This window comes from Schistocerca serialis, chromosome 2 (assembly GCF_023864345.2).
Source record: "Schistocerca serialis cubense isolate TAMUIC-IGC-003099 chromosome 2, iqSchSeri2.2, whole genome shotgun sequence".
NCBI classification, from domain to species: domain Eukaryota; kingdom Metazoa; phylum Arthropoda; class Insecta; order Orthoptera; family Acrididae; genus Schistocerca; species Schistocerca serialis.
In genome coordinates, this window is record NC_064639.1 from 319,330,750 (window position 1) to 319,343,840 (window position 13,091).

At 44.2% G+C, this 13,091-nt stretch overlaps 1 pseudogene; it reads left to right on the plus strand.

Moving 5' to 3' along the window:
- Window positions 1-2,271: 2,271 nt before the first annotated feature.
- LOC126459133 (5S ribosomal RNA) lies at window positions 2,272-2,389 on the plus strand (annotated as a pseudogene).
- The last annotated feature ends 10,702 nt before the right edge of the window (window positions 2,390-13,091 follow it).

Here is a 13,091-nt window from a genome sequence, read left to right on the forward strand (position 1 = left end):
TACCTGGACTCGTCCGTGAACATAACTTGGGACCACTGTTCCAATGACCATGTACTGTGCTCTTGACACCAGGCTTTACGGGCTCTCCTGTGACCAGGGGTCAGTGGAATGCACCTTGCAGTCTCCAGGCAAATAAACCATGTCTGTTCAGTCGTCTGTAGACTGTGTGTCTGGAGACAACTGTTCCAGTGGCTGCAGTAAGGTCCCGTGCTACCTGCAGTTCTCCGTGGCCGTCTGCGGGCACTGATGGTGAGATATTGGTCTTCTTGTGGTGTTGTACACTGTGGACGTCCCGTACTGTAGCGTCTGGACACGTTTCCTGTCTCCTGGAATCGTTGCCATAATCTTGAGATCACACTTTGTGGCGCACAGAGGGCCCGTGCTACGACCTGCTGTGTTTGACCAGCCTCCAGTCGCTCTAGTATTCTACCCCTCATAACGTCATCAATATGGGTTCTTTGGGCCATTCTCAACACACAGTCACCATTAGCACGTCTGAAAACGTCAGCACGCACACTTACTCGCTGCACCGTACTCTGACATGCACCAACACACCTCTTCGTATGTGGACTGCTGTCAGTGCCGCCGTGCGACGACCGCGGGTCAAATGCACCGCATGGTCATACCCCGAGGTGATTTAAACACGCAAACCGCCCACCAGAGCGTTTTTTCACCATGTATCTGTGTTATCCTTAACTTATGAGCATGAGTGTATGATAAAGGTAATTATGATTTCATTTATTGCAGAATGCTCGCAAATTGAAAGCGACAGCGTCCGAAACGATTTTAGCAATTTATTGTAACAGATTTTTCGCACGCTTAGTAGTAATTTAATAATCGTCGGTTGTCGCTTGTGACGAACATGTATGATGAAGTTAGCAGTTAATCAGAAGACAATGACACAACTGTCACTCTCGGAACGGCAGAACTGTTAACTGTGCTATCTGGTGACGACCAGTCTGGCACCAAAGGAAGACGGAGGACGGCACAGGAAGTAATTAGTTTGAGTCAGTGATAAATGAAACCGAGAGCGTCTTTAGGCTGGCTGAAAACTGAGACGTGCGTTATTCAGTTGTTTTTTACTGAGAACTTAGACCATCTGTTAGTAGCAATGCGGCTGCCGAAGTCTGCGCGCGTGGCAGATGAGTCCGGAGAGGGCATCACTTTTCTAGGCACTGCACAGGTCAATTTGCTCGGCTAAACTAGAAGGCACTCGACACCATGTGCTGGCTAATTCGCGGTAGCGCTCTGCAATCCAGATGCCTGCAGCGGAGATGACACTGTTATCCGGTTCCCTTTCACACGTGTGTCTTGATAGTGAGTCAAACATGCCCCAAAAGAAAGCCAGTAAACGTCAGAGATGCTCTTATTTTTTCGGAACAATGATAGCGTGTCCATGTTCTCGTTTCCTGTCACATCTTCTGATAATAATTTCGTTCCATGAACGCGGTCGTCAGATATCCACATCCTCCCTACTAGAACTACCAGGAACCCCAACAACCATTTCCGTCATAGAATAGAAAGAAATCACATCACCAATATAACAGTCATTCAGTAATTATTATTTTATCTTAATAAAAATTATGGTACTGTGTTAACCATTTTAACTGCGGCTGAAGAGTATGATCCACCTTTCTTCATTTATTACCATGACGCCAATGTCTGACCAAACACTAGTATATGTTGCGTACAATGTGTGTTCTGGAACAGTGTTAAAGAAATATTTTCCTTCAAATTGAGAGTACTGTTTTCTTTTTTTGTGTCATCAGTCATGTGACTGGATTGATGTGGACCGCCACGGTATCCTTTCCTGTGCCAATCTTTACATCTCAGAGTAGCACTTGCAACTTACGTCCTCCATTTTTTGCCAGATATATTCCAATCTCTGTCTTCGTCTACAATTTTTACCCTCCACAGATCCCTATAGTACCAGTGAAGTTATCCCTTGCTGTCTTAACAGATGTCGTATCATCCTGTCACTTTTTCTCGTCAAAGTTTTCCCTACATTGCTTTCCTCGCCGATTCTACGGAGAACCTCCTCATCTTATCAGTCCTCCTGATTTTCAACATTCTTCTGCAGCACCGTATCTCACATACTTCTATTCTCCTCTTTTGCGGGTTTCCCACCGTCCGTGCCTCACTGCCGAAAAAAGTTGTGTTCCAAAGGTACATTCTCAGAAATTTCTTCCTCATATTAAGACCAATGTTTGTTACTAGAAGACTTCTCTTGGCCAGGAATGAACTTTTTGCCAGTGTTAGTCTCCTTCGATGGCCAACGGCCTTGCCGCAGTGGTCACACGGGTTCCCGTTGGATCACCGAAGTTAAGCGCTGTCGGGCTGGGCTAGCACTTGGATGGGTGACCATCCGGTCCGGCGAGCGCTGTTGGCAAGCGGGTTGAACTCAGCCCTTGTGAGGCACACCGAGGAGCTGCTTGATTGAGAAGTAGCGGCTCCGGTCTCGGAAACTGACATACGGCCGGGAGAGCGGTGTGCTGACCACATGCCCCACCATATCCGCATCCAGTGACGCCTGTGGCCTGAGGATGACACGGCGGCCAGTCGGTACCTTTGGACCTTCATGGCTTGTGCGGGAGGAGAGAGGAGAGTCTCCTTCGATATCCTTCTCGCTCCATCGGTCATTGGTTATTTTGCTGCTTAGGTAGCAGAATTCCCTTAACGTCATCTCTTCGTGATCACCTATTACGAAGTTAAGTTTCTCGCTGTTCTCATTTCTGCTGCTTCCCATTACTTTCGTCTTTCTTCGATTTTCTCTTGATCCATATTTTGCACTCATCAGGCTGTTCATTCCATTCAGCTGGTTCTGTAACTCTTCTTCACTTCCAATGAGGATCGCAATGTCATCGACGAATATTAACACTGATATCCTTTCATCTTGAATTTTAATTCCACTTTTGGACTTTCCTTTTATTTCTGTCATTGCTTCTTCGACGTATAGAGTGAACAGCATGGGGGAAATACTACATCCTTGTCTTACTCCCTTTTTGATCCGAGCACTTCGTTTGTTGTCTTCCACTCTTATGGCCATTATTGTTGTGCACATTTTGTATGCTAAGAATCTTACCCTATAGCTTACCCATATTTTTGTCAGGCTTTCGAACATCTGGTGCCATTTTACATTGTCGAAAGCTTTCCCCGGATCGACAAATCCTATGAACGTGTTTTGATTTTTCTTCACTCTTGCTTCCATTATCAGCTGCAACTTCACAGTGCCTCTCTGGTGCCTTTATTTTTCGTACAGCCAAAATAATCTTCATCTAACATAACCACTCTTTTCTTTTCCATTCTTCTGTATATTATTCTTGTCAGCAGTTTGGATGCATGAGCTGTTAAGTTGATTGGGCGATAACTGTCGCAATTGTCAGCTCTTGCAGTCTTCGAACTACGTGGATGATATTTTTCCGAAACTCTGGTTTTATGTCACCGGTCTCATACATTCTATACACCAACGTCAATAATCGATTTGTTGTCACTTCCAAAAAAGATTTTAGAAATTCTGATGGAGTGTTATCTATACATTCTGCCTCATTTGATTTTAAGTCTTCTAAAGCTCTTCTAAATTCTGATTCTATTAAAGGAACCCATATCTCTTTACTATCGACTCCGGTTTCTTTTTCTACCACGTCATCAGTTAAGTTCTCCCCCGCTCCCCCGCTTCGCCCCCCCCCCCCCCCACCCACCCATAGAGGTCCACAATGTATTCTTTCCACCTATCCGCTCTCTCCACTACACTTAACAATTGCACTCTTAATATTACTGCCCTTGCAGTTAATTTCACCGAAGGTTGTTTCGACTTTCGTACATATTGAGTCAATGCTTCCGCCATTTTTTTCTGTTTCTTCACATTTTTCATGCAGCTATTTCGCTTTAGCTCTCCTGCACTTTCTGTTTATTTCATTCTTAAGTGACTTATATTTCTGTATTTTTGAATTTCCCGGATCATTTTTGTACTTCCTTCTTTCATCGATCACCTGAAGTATTTCATCCGTTACCCATGGTTTTTTCGCAGTTACCCTCGTTGTACCTAATTTTCTTTCAAACTTTTGTGATTTCCCTATTTAAAGATGTCCATTCCTCTTCAACTGAATAGTCTACTGAGCTGTTCCTTATGGCAGCATTTACAGCCTTTGAGAGCTTCAAACGCATCTCTTTATTCCTTAGTACTTCCGTATTCCACTTGTTTGCGACTCATTCTTCCTGACTGGTCTCTTAATTGTGATCCGAATCTTATCTGCTCCGCGGTACACCTTACAGTCCAGTATCTGCTTTCGGAATCTCTGCCTGACCATGATGTAATCCAACTGAAATCTTTCCGTATCTCCCGGCCTTTTCCAAATGTACTTCCTCCTCTTGTGATTCTTGAGCAATGTATTCGCTATTTTTTTTTTTTTTTTTTTGTCATCATTCTTCTGACTGGTTTGATGCGGCCCGTCATGACGCCAAGAATTCCTCTCCTGTGTTAACCTCATCATCTCAGAGTAGCACTTGTAACCTACGTCTTCAGTTATTTGCTGGATGTATTCCAACCTTTGTCTTCCTCTACAGTTTTTACCCTCTACAGCTCCCTCTAGTACCAAGGAAGTTATTCCCTCATGTCTTAACAGATGTCCTATCATCCTGTCCCTACTCCTTATCAGTGTTTTCCACATATTCCTTTCCTCTCCGATTCTGCGCAGAACCTCCTCATTCCTTACCTCATCAGTCCACCTAATTTTCAACATTCGATGTAGCACCACATCTCAAATGCTTCGACTCTCTTCTGTTCCTGTTTTCCCACACTCCATGTCTCACTACCATACAATTGTGTACTCCAGACTTACAGTCTCAGAAATTTCTTTCTGAAATTAAGGCCGATATTTGATATTAGTAGCCGGCCGAAGTGGCCGTGCGGTTAAAGGCGCTGCAGTCTGGAACCGCAAGACCGCTACGGTCGCAGATTCGAATCCTGCCTCGGGCATGGATGTTTGTGATGTCCTTAGGTTAGTTAGGTTTAACTAGTTCTAAGTTCTAGGGGACTAATGACCTCAGCAGTTGAGTCCCATAGTGCTCAGAGCCATTTGAACCATTTTTTGATATTAGTAGACTTCTCTTGGCGTGGAATGCTTTTTTGCCCTTACCAGTCTGCTTTTGATGTCCTCCTTACTCCGTCCGTCATTGGTTATTTTACTGCCTGGGTAGAAGAATTCCTTAACTTCATCTACTTCGTGACCGTCAATCCTGATGTTTAGTTTCTCGCTGTCCTCATTTCTACTACTTCTCATTATCTTCGTCTTTCTTCGACTTACTCTCAATCTATACTCTGTAGGCCTACTCATTAGATTGTTCATTCAGTTCAGCAGATCATGTAATTCTTCTTCATTTTCACTCAGGATAGCAACGTCATCAGCGAATCGTATCATTGATATTCTTTCATCTTGAATTTTAATTCCACTCCTGAACCTTTCTTTTAATACCACCACTGCTTCCTCTATGTACAGACTGAACAGTAGGGGCGAAAGGCTACATCCTTGTCTTGCACCCTTTTTAAAACGAGCACTTCGTTCTTGGTCGTACACTCTTATTATTCCCTCTTGGCTCTTGTAAATATTGTATATGACCCGTCCCTCCCTATAGCTTACGCCTACTGTTCTCAGAATTTCGAATATCTTGCACCATTTCACATTGTTGAACGCTTTTTCCAGGTCAACAAATCCTATGAAAGTGTCTTGATTTTGCTTCCATTATTAACCGCAACGTCATAATTGTCTCTCTCATGCCTTTACCTTTTCTAAAGCCAAACTGATCGTCAGCTAGCGCATCCTCAATTTTCTTTTACATTCTTCTGTGTATTATTCTTGTAAGCAACTTGGATGCATTAGCTGTTTAGCTGACTGTGCGGTAATTCTCGCACTTGTCAGCTCTTGCTGTCTTCGGAATTGTGTGGATGATGCTTTTCCGAATGTCAGATGGTATGTCGCCAGACTCATATATTCTACACACCAACGTGAATAGTCGTTTTGTTGCCACTTCCCCCAACGATTTTAGAACTTCTGACGGAATGTTATCTATCCTTTCCGCCTTATTTGATCTTAAGTCCTCCAAAGGTCTTTTAAATTCTGATTCTAATACTGGCCACTACTAGCTGAAGTTTACTGCAGAACTCAATTAGTCTTTCTCCTCTCTCATTCCTAGTACCAAGCCCATATTCTCCAATAATCGTTTCTTCTGCTTCTTCCCATGTAACCGCATTCCACTCCCCCACGACAATTAGATTTTAATCTCCCTTTATCTGATGAATTACCGTTCAGTATCATCATAGAGTTTCTCTATTTCTTCATAATGTGCTAGCGACGTCGGCATGTGTACCTGAACTATCGTCGGTGTAGGCTTGCGGTCGATCCTGATGAAAACAACCTATCACTGAACAGTTCACTGTAACACACTCTTTGCCCTGCCTTCCCATTCATAACGATCCATACTCCCGTTATAACATTTTCTACTGCTGTTGCTATTATCTTATACCCATCTGACGAGAAATTGTTTTCTTCTTTCCATTTCACTTCGCTGACGATTACTATAACTAGACTGAGCCTTAACATTTTCCTTTCCAGATTTTCTCGCTTCTCTGCCACATTCAGTCTTCTGACTTTCCATTCCCAGATTTCTAGAACGTTAGTCTTTCGTTCATTATTCAGTCTTTTCCTCAGCCTCGGCTATCCCTTGGCAGTTGCCTCGTGGAGATCCGAAAGTGAAACTAGTTCAGAATCTTTTGTCAATTGAGAGATCATCATGACACTGTTTTCCATCACAGGCCACATGTCCTGTCGTTACACGCTAAGTGTCTTTAATGCAGTGGTTCCCATTGCCTTCTGCATTCTCATGCCGTTGATCATTGGTGATTTTTCTTACTTTAAGGGGTAGTTTCTTATCCCAAGAGTAAGAGAATGCGCTGAACCTCTCTCCGCTCCTGCGCACTCTTTGACATGGCCGCTGGCTGAATGAGGGTGACTTCTTATGGCAGAAGTCTTCGGACGTCAATGCTGATGCTTTCTATTCAAAATTTTAGAGGTGGCACGGTTCTAACCTGGGACCGAGGACTTTTGCTACTAATCAAATACACTACCCCCCTTGAGGAGACCGTGGATCTATCTCTGTATCTAAGCTAAGTTTAATCTCTAAAAGAAAACGAAAATGAAATTTACCCCCTTTTGGCACAGCCACTTTAACCCTACCACAAAATAGTGAACTATCCCTGTTCAAGCGTTGCATCCAACTACTCACAAAAAATTCCCCCAAGGTGATAGGCTTCATGGGTCTATAATTTGTTTTTTATTTATTTATAGATTACATGATTGTAATTGGCAAATGTATACAAATGAAATTCTGTAAAAGAGAAAGTAAAATAAAAATATGATTCAAGGTGTAAACTAAAATGGCTTTATATTGCGTGCGTTATTTCAGCTAAAAGGGTTTTCCTTCAAGAAATGGTGCAACTGGAGTTTTACTTGGCCACTGAGACTGGCGTTTTCCCTAGGCCACGGGTTCACACCCTACGCATAGCCATTGCGCCAGCTTGATTGGTGGTAGCACATTGGTAGTCTCGAGTGACACCATCCATCGATTTCAGCCGATTTTTTCACGACCACCCTCCTCGATACTCGAGTGTCCCTGCCTGACGGCAGATAAGGTCAGCCTGATACTGACTTAGCTGTGGTTGTTCCTTCGAGTTTCCACTTCACAATCACATCACCAACAGGTGACATCTACATCTACATTTATACTCCGCAAACCACCCAACGGTGTGTGGCGTAGGGCACTTTACGTGCCACTGTCATCGCCTCCCTTTCCTGTTCCAGTCGCGTATGGTTCGCGGGAAGAACGACTGCCGGAAAGCCTCCGTGCGCACTCGAATCTCTCTAATTTTACATTCGTGATCTCCTCGGGAGGTATAAGTAGGCGGAAGCAATATGTTCTATACCTCATCCAGAAACGGACCCTCTCGAAACCTGGACAGCAAGCTACACCGCGATGCAGAGCGCCTCTCTTGTAGAGTCTGCCACTTGAGTTTGCTAAACATCTCCGTAACGCAATCACGCTTACCAAATAACCCTGTGACGAAACGCGCCGCTCTTCTTTGGATCTTCTCTATCTCCTTTGTCAACCCGATCTGGTACGGATCCCACACTGATGAGCAGTACTCAAGTATAGGTCGAACGAGTGTTTTGTAAGCCACCTCATTTGTTGATGGGCTACATTTTTCTAAGGACTCTCCCAATGAATCTCAACCTGGCATCTGCCTTACCAACAATTAATTTTATATGATCATTCCACTTCAAATCGCTCCGTACGCATACCCCCAGATCTTTTACAGAAGTAACTGCTACCAGTGTTTTCTCCGCTATCATATAATCATACAATAAAGGATCCTTCTTTCTATGTATTACATGTATGTATACATTACATTTGTCCATGTTAAGGGTCAGTTGCCACAACCCTGCACCAAGTGCCTATCTGCTGCAGATCTTCCTGCATTTCGCTGCAGTTTTCTAATGCTGCAACCTCTCTGTATACTACAGCATCATCTGCGAAAAGCCGCATGGAACTTCCGACACTAACTACTAGGTCATTTACACTATTGGCCATTAAAATTGCTACACGAAGAAGAAATGTAGATGATAAACCAGTATTCATTCGACACATATTATACTAGAACTGACATGTGATTACATTTTCACGCAATTCGGATGCATATATTCTGGGAAATCAGTTCCCTGAACAACCACCTCTGGCCATAATAACGGCCTCTATACGCCTGGGCATTGAGTCAAACAGAGCTTGGATGGCGTGTACAGGTACAGCTGCCCATGCAGCTTCAACACGATACCACAGTTTATCAAGAGTAGTGACGGCCAGTTGCTCGGGCCACCATTAACCAGACATTTTCAATTGGTGAGAGATCTGGAGAATGTGCTGGCCAGGGCAGCAGTCGAACATTTTCTGTATCCAGAAAGGCCCGTACAGGACCTGCAACATGCGGTCGTGCATTATCCTGCCAAAATGTAGGGGATCGCATGGATCGAATGAAGGGTAGAACCACGGGTCGTAACACATCTGAAATGTAACGTCCACTGTTCAAAGTGCCGTCAATGCGAACAAGAGGTGACCGAGACGTGTAACCAATGGCACCCCATACCATCACGCCGGCTGATACACCAGTATGGCGATGACGAATACGCGCTTCCAATGTGCGTTCACCGCGATGTCGCCAAACACGGATGCGACCATCATGATGCTGTAAACGGAACCTGGATTCATCCGAAAAAAATGACGTTTTGCCATTCGTGCACCCAGGTTCGTCGTTGACTACACCATCGCAGGCGCTCCTGTCTGTGATGCAGCATCAAGGGTAACCGCAGCCATGGTCTCCGAGCTGATAGTCCATACTGCTGCAAACGTCGTCGAACTGTTCGTGCAGATGGTTGTTGTCTTGCAAACGTCCCCATCTGTTGACACAGGGATCGAGACGTGGCTGCACGATCCGTTACAGCCATGCGGATAACATGCCTGTCATCTCGATTGCTAGTGATACGAGACCGTTGGGATCCAGCAGGACGTTCCGTATTACCCTCCTGAACCCACCGATTCCATATTATGCTAACAGTCATTGGATCTCGACTAACGCGAGCAGCAAGGTCGCGATACGTTAAACCGCAATCGCGATATGCTACAATCCGAGTTTTATCAAAGTCGGGAAAGTGATGGTACGCATTTCTCCTCCTTACGCAAGGCATCACAACAACGTTTCACCAGGCAACGCTGGTCAACTGCTGTTTGTGTATGAGAAATCGGTTGGAAACTTTCCTTACGTCAGCACGTTGTAGGTGTCGCGACCGGCGCCAACCTTGTGTGAATGCTCTGAAAAGCTAATCATTTGCATATCACTGCATCGTCTTCCTGTCGGTTAAATTTCGCTTCTGTAGCACGTCATCTTCGTGGTGTAGCAATTTTAATGGCCGGTAGTGTATGTATATTGTGATCAGTAATGGTCGCATAACACTCCCCTGTGGCACGCCAGAAGTTACTTTAACGTCTGTAGACGTCTCTCTATTGAGAACAACATGCTGTGTTCTGTTTGCTAAAAACTCTTCAATCCAGCCACACAGCTGGTCTGATATTCCGTAGGCTCTTACTTTGTTTATCAGGCGACAGTGCGGAACTGTCAAGGAAAATGGCATCTACCTGGGAACCTGTATCTAATATTTTCTGTGTCTCATGAACAAATAAAGCTAGCTGGATCTCACACGATCGCTGTTTCCGGAATCCATGTTGATTTCTGCGGAGTAGATTCTGGATTTCCACAAATGACATGATACGCGAGCAAATTTGTACAGAAACCAGATGGCAGTTATAATAGTCGAGGGACACGAAAGGGAAACAGTGGTTGGGAAGGGAGTGAGACAGGGTTGTAGCCTCTCCCCGATGTTATTCAATCTGTACATTGAGCAAGCAGTGAAGGAAACAAAAGAAACAGTCGGAGTAGGTATTAAAATCCATGGAGAAGAAATAAAAAATTTGAGGTTCGCCGATGACGTTGTAATTCTGTCAGAGACAGCAAAGGACTTGGAAGAGCAGTTGAACGGAATGGATAGTGTATTGAAAGGAGGATATAAGATGAACATCAACAAAAGTAAAACGAGGATAATGGAATGTTGTCAAATTAAGTCGGGTGATGCTGAGGGAATTAGATTAGGAAATGAGACACTTAAAGTAGTCAAGGAGTTTTGCTATTTGGGGAACAAAATAACTGATGATGCTCGAAGTAGAGGATATAAAATGTAGACGGGAAATGGCAAGGAAATCGTTTCTGAAGAGGAGAAATTTGTTAACATCGAGTATAGATTTAAGTGTCAGGAAGTCGTTTCTGAAAGATGTATGGAGGTGAAACATGGACGATAAATGATTTGGACAAGAAGAGAATAGAAGCTTTCGAAATGTGGTGCTACAGGAGAATGCTGAAGATTAGATGGGTAGATCACATAACTAATGAGGAGGAATTGAATAGAATTGGGGAGATGAGGAGTATGTGGCACAACTCGACAAGAAGAAGGGATCGGTTGGTAGGACATGTTCTCAGGCATCAAGGCATCACCCATTTAGTATTGGAGGGAAGCGTAGAGGGTAAAAATCGTAGAGGGAGACCAAGAGATGAATACACTAAACAGATTCAGAAGGATGTAGGTTGCAGTAGGTACTCGGAGATGAAGAAGCTTGGACAGGATAGAGTAGCATGGAGAGCTGCATCAAACCAATCTCAGGACTGAAGACCACAACAACAACAACAACAACACGAGCAAAAAACATATTCTAAAATTCTACAACAGATCTATGTCAGAGATATAGGCCTATAGTTGTGCGCATCTGCTCGACGACCCTTCTTGAAAACTGGAACTACCTGTGCTCTTTTCCAATCATTTGGAACCTTGCGGTACACGGCTGTTAGAAGGGGGGCAAGTTCTTCCGCGTACTCTGTGTAGAATCGAAATGGTATCCCGTCAGGTCCAGTGGACTTTCCTCTGTTGAGTGATTTCAGTTGCTTTTCTATTCCTTGGACACTTATTTCGATGTCAGCCATTTTTTCGTTCGTGCCAGGATTTAGCGCCCAGTAATTAAACCTCTTTCGATATCACTAAGCTGTCCTGACCAACCAATTCTATAGTTACTTCTTGTCTGCTGACAACACAGTACCGCCAGCTGCGTTCTATAATGGCGATTCCGTGTTTCGTGACGTCTAGTGTTCAATTCTGCATTAAATATGGTTTCTTTTGATCTGAAAGCGTATGTGCTGTATTAGGGTTTCTACGTGACTGTTCTTTTAAAAATAAGTGCGTAATTCCTCTCTTCACAAAACTTGTAGCAGCTACGCAGTGCTAGCGTGGCCAGCCGCCGCTCCGCCTGACTGAGCCGTTGTGCTCTGATGGTAAACCCGGGAACCGTATCGGCAGGAGCCGCAGCCGCAGCAGTAGCGCGCCGCCCAAACCGCTTACCCCCTCCCCCGCCTTCTCTGCGGCTGCGGCGAAAGCAACCACCGCGTTCCGCCACCACTTCCCGCTGCCATCCCTTTTTCCATACTTATCGGCGAGAGAGAAGCGATCGCTTTATGCAACGACTTTCTGTTTCCCCGTAAAAAGTTATTTGTAAGGGCGGCAAATTTCGATTCTTAGAACCGCAGCCGAATCGCGTGTTACACAACACGCTTTACGAAAGATCGCACCTTAAAATAAAATTTTCTTCTTCTTCTTTCTTCCCGCTTTAGGCTGTGCAGCTTGACGCGAAGATCTAACGACGTGTTTTGGTCTTTCCATTTTCCCTTTGGCTGTCCTAGTGGCCTTCGACTCCTTGGCTAGTAACTGTGCATTTTTTTTCCGAATAACAATATTGCAGATCTATCTAACTGATTTGTCCATTTCATTCTTCATGAGTTCGTTTGCATTTTGTACTTGTAGCTCCACCCTCATTTCTCTGTTACTTTTCCTATTGCTTCTTGTGTAGCCCGCCGTTCTTCTTAAGAAACTCATTTCAGCTGCCTTCAAATTCTGTATTTTTCTTCTGAGTTCTTACTTTACCACTGTACAACAAAGCAAGAGTGATAAGGATTTTACACTGCTGAGCCAAAACATTATAACCACCATCCACTGCGATACTGAGTGCCACCTTGTACTTTGTCGGCCATGTCACGCGATGAAGAGACTACACTTCCATAAAAAAAGTGCATCACCCACTTGGAGAGGAGGAAACGAAATGAAAGTTCATGGGGTTGAGACGGATTGTGACATTATTTCAATAATTACGATATCTAGACATATTTACAAAGAAGTTTGGTAGTACGAGGTGCGACAAAGTAATGAGACTGATTTTCTTTGCAAGATGTGGCAACCCTGCAGGCTTGCATAGGCACAATATCTTTGACCTTCGTCTGTGAGCTGCTTCTAGTCCAAGCGGCACGTCGATGCAACTGCTCAGTCGTGATTTGTGCTGTAACAATTCAACGCGTGTTTGTGTCTCTCGTCGCGGAAATGGAACCCCATAATATTCCG